Below are 9393 nucleotides of genomic sequence, written 5' to 3' on the forward strand. Positions count from 1 at the left end.
CTATTTTAAAGTCCCCCTCCACTCAAAAATGTGTTTTGCTTATTGGTACTTCAGTTGAATGTTTGAGCTGGTGTAGCCAATGTGCAGAGTCTGACACTGGAAGGATGTTTTCACATTCATCTGCTGAAAGTGGAGAGTTTCTCTGTGCTCATTGAAAATCCAATTTTAAGGGGCAGGCCTACAAGCAAGATTTTTGACATCACTAGTGGTTCAGAAGCCAAACATGGTCCAGTATGCAACTTACACTAGTGTGATGTGGAAATTTGAAGCCTCCACATACACTGAGTATGGACTTTACAGTGAAACAGGAGACATCTTATGTCCAGCAGTTAAACCTCAAAATTGAATATATTTAAATATTTCTAGATTCTGTCATTTTTAATGAGGGAGAAGGAGGAAATTTAATTTTAAGGATTTTATCAAGATAATTGAACTTTTCTTTGTGGAAAAAACATATCAGACACAAATTATTATTCAAAGTAGAGTATTTTATACACTTCTTAAAACATGTCTATCTTTAAGTACACTATTTTAGCTAATACATTTTAAGGTAGCTAACATTTTTTAAGGTAAAGTAACATTTTCTGACTAGCTACCATCAAATAATGGATGGACAATGCAAATAAATTACCATTAATTCATAACTTGCTTACCATAATCTTGCAAACCCATGAATGGGATATTATGCATTTATTTTAGGTCAATTTTTTGCCCCAGTAATCTGTGAAACTCATTGGTGCCCAGTCTGTGAAGGTGTGGTCTCAGGCTGCACTTAGTGAAGCTCAGCCATGAGAACATACAGTCATGCTGCCACTGCTCATCATAAATTCATATCATTTCAACAGGGAGGAGGTTAAATGGTCTGCATGAAGCGGAAGAGGAGAAAAACAGGAAACATTTATCATGAACACAGAGCAAAAAATTGCATGACATTTAAAACATGACTAAATATTGAGGTCAAATGAATCCATTACAGCAGAACATTAGCTAAATCGGCTGATAATAGTGATGAAGAAGACATTAGTGATGATCTCACATACAGAATAAACAGAGATGAAGAGTTACAGCAGATGATGCTGGGATCTGTCACCGATGAAAACAATCAGACTACTGGTGCTAGGTCAGATCTGATTCCATTAGCTCCTCAGCCAAAGGTGGAGTGCTAAATATGGAAAATGATGAAGTAGCAAAAAATCTTAATTTCCTGTGTTATCTCAAAAAATCTGACATCTGCAACAACATTTTCAAGGGTCTGTGTTGTGAAATGAGTCAAATGACTTGACAAGAGTTGTACGAACAAAAGGGGAGAAGGCTGGGCATACTAACCTGTTTTTATAAGGTTTGATGTTTAACTGCGACACAAGCTGAACCTTGTATTTCAGATTGATACAGGTGTAAATGGTAAATGGACTGTACTTGTATAGCGCCTTTCTAGTCTTCCGACCACTCAAAGCGCTTTTACACTACGAATCACATTCACCCATTCACACACATTCATACACTGAATGGGTACAGGGGCTACCATGCAAGGTCCCAACATGCCCATCAGAGGAAATCTAATCATTCATTCACACACTGATGGCACAGCCATCAGGAGCAATTTGGGCAAGTATCTTGCCTAAGGACATATCGATATGCGGACTGGAGGAGCCAGGAATCGAACCACCGATTTTCTGATTAGTGGACAACCCGCTCTACCTCCTGAGCCACAGCCGCCCTAAGTCCTAATCCTATGCCCTAGTCATACATAATTGTAAGAGAGTAGGTAAAATTAATAATGAAAACAGAATTAGAAACACAGATGACCATTTAATGGTAATGCCTGGGAAGGAAACAATATTTTTCCTTGAACTATCACTGTACAATTTCAATAGTCCAAATCTTTGCCATATTAAATCTAAAGTTTGAGCCTTTCAATATACTGTCTTTTTTCAACTTGGACTCAATTGTGTCTGCTCTTGACTTTTTTTTTTGCCAGCCTAAATATATCAAAAGAAGGCAATGTTCTCCACAGCACAGCAAAATGCTTTAAGATACTTTAAGATAACTGCTGAAACTTATATGCATTGATATCAAGCTATGAATCAATTGTTAATTTTTGTTCCCCCTTAACCCTTACATACTGTTCAGGTCAAATTTGAAAGCAGTAAAAACACCCTAGATGACATTCTTTAAGCCTGAAACATTATGGCTTTTCTTAAATTGGCCCAGAATATACAAAAAATTTTTTTTTAATTATTTATTTTTGTGCAGCTGGTATAAATATTTGGACATAGAGGCTGTTCCGGTTCAAATTTGACCTGTATTTATTCAAAGGGATTTTAAAGTCACTAGATGGGGTCAAATCAAGGTAAATAGTGATTATGTGGAATCTAAAAACAGTGAAACTATAAATTGGCGTGTGTGTATGTCTGTCACAGGGACGGTGGGGACAGAGTTCAAAGGAGACTTTGCCACTAGAACTGCCCATGTTGCCATCATATTGCTCCATTTGCCAGGGCATCTGCACCTGCAAACAAGCCTATATAGAGTAACAAATCAAACCCATCAACCAACACAGTGGTTGAACAACATAGTCCTCCCTGTATGGAGGGCAGCCTTCATAGGACTTTAAAAAGAACCCTAGCCCCTATTTCACTGATTTTGTGGAGTGGAACGAGTGATTTTGTGGATCTGTTATTCCAAGATGAGAACAGACAGTGAGACAGTGAGTTGAAGGGAAAGTTTTAGAAGAGGAGGACATAATGGAGTAAATGAAGGAAAGGTCCTTATGACTTCTGTCATGCAAAGGTGAGTCACATGCCAGCTACAGCAGCAGCAGCACAGTAGTCTGAATCTCACGCTGATCAGTCTGCAGTCCCACAGTTTATTGCCACATGAGGACAAGAGAGAGGGAGATGCAACTTCTGCACAATAAAAAAGTCTCCTTTTTTTGAGTTTTGTTTGTTTGAAATTTGCAAACCAGTTTGTTGTTTTGTTTTATGACTAATACACTTGATGCAGAGTTTGTTCTGTACAACTGACAGAAAAGGAGGGCATGTGGTTTACGTGCAGTGTTGATTGATGGTTTTAATGGTTATATTGAAACCTACCATCTAAAAATGCTGTTGAATCCTTCACTTTCAATAAAGTTAATGGAAATTCTCTTGTTTTAGATAACATGAAATAATAATATAGTGTGACTGTGAATGTATTTTCTCTATAAATGAATAGTATCAAACCAAAAGAAAACACTCTCTCTGCTCTCTGAAACATTAATGGAGGATTAATTACCTGTTTATTAATGATTGATAAGATATATGGATGCAAAATACATCTGTGGTTCAAAATTTGGTATAGGGACTAATTATAAAGGAACCCTTGAGTCGGGTCAAAAATGACCTGCTCCATACTATGAAGGGTCAGAGTATGTAAGGGTTAATGAATTCCATCATGGTCTTTGAATTGGGAAATGGCTGCAGCTGCCTTCAAGGTTTATTACTGCCAGTCTTGGTCTTGAATAAGACTTCCGTATGTGTAGACTCATCTTGGAATTGACCTAAATATGATTAAGTTTAACAGTATAACCACATCAATACAGTACTACATGGCTCCATGGCAATCACCAAACAAAAATAAAGAAATAAAGAGCAATACACCGACTCCAGGGAACTGGAAGATTTGTCAAAAGCATAATTTTTTCAGCTGTTAAAAATGTCTGCTGTGTCAGCCACTCTAATATGTTTGGGCAGGGTGTTACTTATTTTATAAGCACAATAAAGGCACTTCAATTTTCTCCTGAGTGCTTTTGGGAATATCAAGCTTGCCGTAGAGGATTTCCAAGGACGATGCATGACCATGACTAAACAATTCAACACTTTTTTGTTTATCAGTGAAAGGACTGTAAACATGAAATGTAACTGGGAAGTAGTGCAGTGTGGCTGAAACAGGAGTGAATTATGTGTAATCTCTTCAGTTTTAGCTGCAACAGTAAAGTCATGGTTAATCAGTCGACATAGGGTGTTGCTTGAAAGTGAAATATTTATTGCCAGCATGTCACGCTCTACATCCCTGAGTAGATTAAACTGTTTCCTGTGGATGGTGATTCATGATTCTATAGTGCTTAGATTTACAAGTACACTACTGCTATTTAAAGCCTCGACTGCACTGCAACAGCTCTGACCACCTCATGCTCACTGTGTCTGAGCGCCATCAGGTGGCAGCTGGCTGTTATTGCTACTACTGGACATTTTTTCTCCCTTGTTACAGCAATGCTTTATGAATATATTGGTCTCATTAATGGTATTAATTAATGGAATTGTGGGAAGTGGCATGAAGAAAAAAAATCTTTGAGCCTTTTCAATATTTATGACTTCTCATATTGTCACCCATATGCTTTATTTCAAATGTAAATGATCATGGCTGTCAGTCCACCATTTAGGTTAATTTGCATTTGTTTGATGTTGCAATACACTTAGTTTAAAAGCTTCTTATGCAATGTTAAAAATCAGACATTCATGGATGTGCATGCATATATGAAAGTGTTCATGGCAGATTTTTAGTTCCAGAGCCGCTAATTATTATGATTATGATAATGATATTTACAATTACTTTTCAATTAAAATTATCTGCATGAAAAAAAGCTTGCGGTTTGACTGTATCTAAAAAGGAAATGCTAACTATGTAATATGTGTTGAGATTTAAATATGAAAGTGGCTGTTTTTATCTTAAAGACTCAGATCCAGTGTGTGTGTGTGTGTGTGTGTTTTAAAATATTTATCTATTTTTATGGATAGATTTTGTTCTTTGTTTATGCACTTTAGAACATTTTTTTTTTTTTTTTTTTTTTTTTTTAAATTAAATTGCAGTTCAGTCTTTACTGCCCCCTGCAAGGGGATGTTAGGCTTGTGGCTAAATAACTCAAACAGTCAACCACACACCCAGGTAACATAAAATTACACATTTATTTTAATATTTGTTATTATTACTAGGATTTGTACTATTATTGTTGTTGTTGTTGTTGTTGTTGTTGCTGATTTTTTTGTCCAACTATTAATATATGTTATGGGTATGTGAGTTTGATGTCCGTGAAATGTCCTGTACTGTTTCGCAGTGCCTTTCCAGTTGTGTCACATGCCATATGGCCTAACTCCAAAACAGACTCTGTATCCACTGGTCTTTGCCCTTGACGATGACTTGCACTTCCCTCAGCAAAAAACACATTCTGGGACTCAGCCAATGCTGCTGTGTCCAAACTAAAGTCTATGGCCATTTCTGAAAGAGGAAGAGAGGTACTGAGTGCTGTAACAAAGGACATGTCTTTCACCTCACCTTGATATGATATTTCCGTGCATGCTGCTCTTAGAAGAAACGCCATCAACTACATTTTCCACCACATCAAATGATTCATCTCATTTTTTCATAAGGGGTTTAATGATGGGATTACCTAAAAGTCCTAGCCTTAGGATTTAAGGTTTGGAAGGGAAGAGAGGGAAGATCTTTGACCACAGTTTATCTGCAGTGTGTGTGTTGGAGAGGTGGATGTACAGTATGTTATATACATATCTAATCTGACTGTTTTGGGACCTAAATCTGGCTATAGAAAATATAAAAGAAATACTCAATAAAGGACTTCAATTTAATCAATCTGTAGTAATGATGAATTTACTGTACATTCTGTACAGTGAATTAAAGTACATCATATAGAGATTCAAGGAACAGTACACCCTCTAGTGGTTCAATATCAACTTGGCATTATTCTGTGTCAATGTTTCACAACAGGGAGTTTCTCTGCTTGCTGTTTATTTGCTGCTTCTGCTGTTATCAAAATTAGTAATTCTATCACTACTACTACTGCCACTACTACTACTGCTACTACTACTACTATAATATAACTACTTCTACCATCACTACTACTGCCTCTATTGCTGCAGCACTAGTACAGGCACATAATTCAACACACTTACACATTTAAAACTGTAGGTGTCAGTAAAGTTTCAACATATGAATGTGCCACACAGGGAATTGAGGAAAAAGGCATTTAGATGCAGGAGCAGACACTCTGACACTCTCTCACTTTTGTCAGTAGCAGAATATAGGAAATATATGAAATTAGCCTTTACCATGACAAATAGCTCCGTTTTTTCCCCTCTCTCATTTCCTTTTCTGTCTCTTCTCTGTTTTTGTGTTGTAGGGACGTTATGCTGTGTCAGACTCACTTAGAACTACACTGTAGCCATGCAGAGATATTGTGTGTGTGTCTGCAAAGGTTGTACACTGTGTACAAATGTTTACTTTGGGGCCAAATCATTACACTTAAAATGACTTATACTATTATAAATGATGAGAAGAAAAGGGAGCATAAGGCACTTTGGCGCACATTTGTGCAACTTTCTCATGGAAATGACCAAATGTAAAACATAAGAACTAATCGAGCAGCTCTAGCATAACAATAAGCCATGATATAACCCTTTAAGGAATCGTACTGCCAACTCTTTTAAGCAACGCTCAGTGGGGTAGAAATAGCATTCGGCTATGTAAGGACATCAATGCAGACAAACTCTGAGTTTGCTCAGCAGTTCAGCTCCTGCAGCAAAGGCCAATGTGAAAGTATGTTTTTCATTCTGACATATGTTAACTACCATTGTTAATCATGGCAACTTTAAATACAGAAACAAAAGAATGAAAAAAACATCTTAATTGCAAATTGGAGTGGCAAGTGATAAATATCCCTTATGTTAAGTGAACAGTTTTCTTGACACATCTGATACTGCTGTAAGTTCAAGTCCTTTACTGATTTTTTTGTTAACGTGAATAAAAAGTACTCTTGAAGATGAGATTTAAAAACCTTGATAATATATTCTTGGGATGACTTCTGCACATTTAAATGGATCATAAAAATTTGATTTGAGCGATTGATTTATCCTGCCACAAAAGAAAATGACTTCAGAAAATGCACAGAATCTTAGTGTTGTTTTTAAAACTCATGCTGTGCATGACCACTTCTCCATTATGAAGCCATTGATCACTAGAGCAGGGCATGCTATCCCACTCTGGGAGAATCAAAGTGCTTGGGGGCAAATAGGATTTGGCAGACACCCAAAAATTATTTCAGAGTCACCCATGTGGAAGCCAAGACGCCACAATACTGCAGACCAGCTTCCTGTCAAGGAGAAGAATAATGCAAACTTTCTCTCCATCTGAAATGCTGATGAGGAGACTAGTGCGCATGGCAATTCTGCATTGTTTTATAATACAGTCTCCTTTTTCATTGTCAAAGCCCTTTCAGAAAGCAGCTGATGATGATGCAGTTTGCATATATTTATCAGCTTTTAATCACAGTTATTGGATTACTCCCTGTGCCTTAATCCTAACCTCCTAGCAGCATCCAAGTTTCTGTCATTAGTTTATGGGGAAAAAATATGAGATACCTTGAGAGGCGTTGATTAACTCTTGAAATTCACCACTCTGATTGAATCAAGCCGCAGATCACTTTCTCTCTTTTCCTCCATGAAGCTGCAGCCTCGCCTCCCTCACTGTTCCGGGAAATTTGCTGACCTCTGAGGCTTGGATTACCTGGCAGGGCCTGAGAGAGCAGTTCAAGAGCACTTGAGGACAAGACTTGTGCTGCTCTCGATCAATGCTCATCGACTGTGCCTTTTTTTTCTTTTTTCTTTTTTTTACAAGAGTTACATTACAGTAAATGTGTTTGCTTTGCAGTGGTTCTTCAAACTGCAACGGCAAATACCTTGTTCCATAAATTAGGAGGTACAGCTGAGATATCGATGTCTGATCCCGTTGTAATGGCTGCCCACAGTTTGACAAAGCAAGTGCCTTTCTTTATTGCAAGTGTGGTCTCCAGTTTATGTCATGCTGCAGCATTATATGACATGAAATTGTGTGACATGACATAACGTGATGGGAGGTAACAGGGTACGATCGGATGTGATGGGATATAACGGGACATGATGGATATTATACATGTAGGATAGGACAAGGTATGACATGATTTAACAGGAAGTCACATGACACGACTCCATCACCATACCAACTAAGGTACAAATATGGGACCTTTAACTCTCATGTGATATGCTAAGAGAAGGAAACGTTTCACAAAACAGTCATAGTTAATTAATATGACTACTGAATTTGTCTTTAAAGAAATAATAAGGAAAGGATTATCAGTTAGTTTTATAGTTTAAGTAAAATTATTGTGGTTAAAGTTAAGGTATTGTTCATGATAGGGTTGTGTTTCAATAGTATCTTATTTGGATCTGGTTAGGTTTGTGAAGCTCAGTTATTGACTCTTTTGTCTTTTGCCTCTTTTTTTAATTAAAAACTAAAATGCAAACATGTCACATACAGTATTTGGAAAAACTTGACTAATTAAACATTTTGAGGAATTTAATGTCAATTTAGTCAATATAGTCAAACAAACATAAAACACATTATTTTCTTGAGGCCGAGTAGATATGTTGAATACATTTCCTTCATAAACCATTTGCAAAGCTGCTTTAAAAAATGTTTTAAATCCTTTATTCTTACATGCATGTTTACATCGACCACAGACCATCCACCAACTGTAGACCAGGACTGTTTATCTCATCACCCACATGCTTTCAGGTGTACATGTAAATGCTTGAGGATGCACAAAACCGGGACTAATTCACCAAAACGTTGCTTGATAGAGCCACTAAATGCACCTTTAGATATGTAACTATTAATAACTTTTGAGTTTAGACTATTTTGTCAAAATTAAATAGATTTGATGAGGGACTTGAAAGGATTTGGATTCAATTATATTGAAATCCAACCCTGGTCATATTTTTTCTTTCTTTCATGTAAATAACTCATGATTAAGTCGACACACCAATAACAGATATGACTTTTTATAAAAGTACCAATCCTTCCTGATTAGGGTTAGAGTAGCACTCTACTCATGGAAGTATAGACAACATACATACTGTGGACTCTTTTCTCCCCTCTCTACCATTAGGCACATGTGCCGGGGGAACAATAATGCTATCTGTGGTATCTTCTCCGTGAGATTAAAGCCGTCTGTCTTTTCACTTCTCACAAACTATTCCACACTCTTCTGATGGTCTCATCCTTCTCAGAAGATGTAATCTAAACTGTGTGTCTCCTCACTTTCAAATTACCCCAAAATGCCATATACTGACTTATATAAAATTGCTTTTATGAGATTAACACTTCCGGAACAACAGCACCTAATAAATACAAAGTGCTTAAAGAGAGGACCATTAAAGTTATTAAAGTCATTAAAGTCCAAGAGAAATCCCAAACCATCCTGTGAACTTTCAACAAATTAGACACATTAAAATGATCTGCATGAGTCTGTTTGGGGTCATCAGTTTGCTAACAGTGGAGGGGAGGGAGGACTAGAATGAAGAAATC

Source organism: Thunnus maccoyii, chromosome 19, assembly GCF_910596095.1.
Source record: "Thunnus maccoyii chromosome 19, fThuMac1.1, whole genome shotgun sequence".
In the NCBI taxonomy this organism is placed as follows: Eukaryota; Metazoa; Chordata; class Actinopteri; order Scombriformes; family Scombridae; genus Thunnus; species Thunnus maccoyii.